The sequence below is a fragment of the Lolium rigidum genome, chromosome 1, assembly GCF_022539505.1.
Source record: "Lolium rigidum isolate FL_2022 chromosome 1, APGP_CSIRO_Lrig_0.1, whole genome shotgun sequence".
In the NCBI taxonomy this organism is placed as follows: domain Eukaryota; kingdom Viridiplantae; phylum Streptophyta; class Magnoliopsida; order Poales; family Poaceae; genus Lolium; species Lolium rigidum.
Window position 1 is genome coordinate 169526990 of NC_061508.1, and position 440 is coordinate 169527429.

Here is a 440-nt window from a genome sequence, read left to right on the forward strand (position 1 = left end):
GAGTTCCGTAGCCGCCGCCATCGCGAAGACAAGTTTCGGGGGACATAATCTCTGTTCCGGCACGCCGCCGGGACGGGGAATTGCCCCCAGAATCATCTCCATCGACACCACTGCCATCTTCATCGCCGTTGCTGTCTCCCATGATGAGGAGGGAGTAGTTCTCCCCCGAGGCTGAGGACTCTACCGGTAGCTATGTGGTTCATCTCTCTCTCCCATGGTGTGATCTTTATGTGATCATGAGCTTTGTATCACTATTAATCTATGTGCTACTCTAGTGATGTTATTAAAGTAGTCTATTCCTCCTCCATGATGTAAAGTTGACGAGTGTGTGCATCATGTAGTACTTGGCGTAGGTTATGATTGTAATCTCTTGTAGATTATGAAGTTAACTATTACTATGATAGTATTGATGTGATCTATTCCCCCTTTCGTAGCTATTG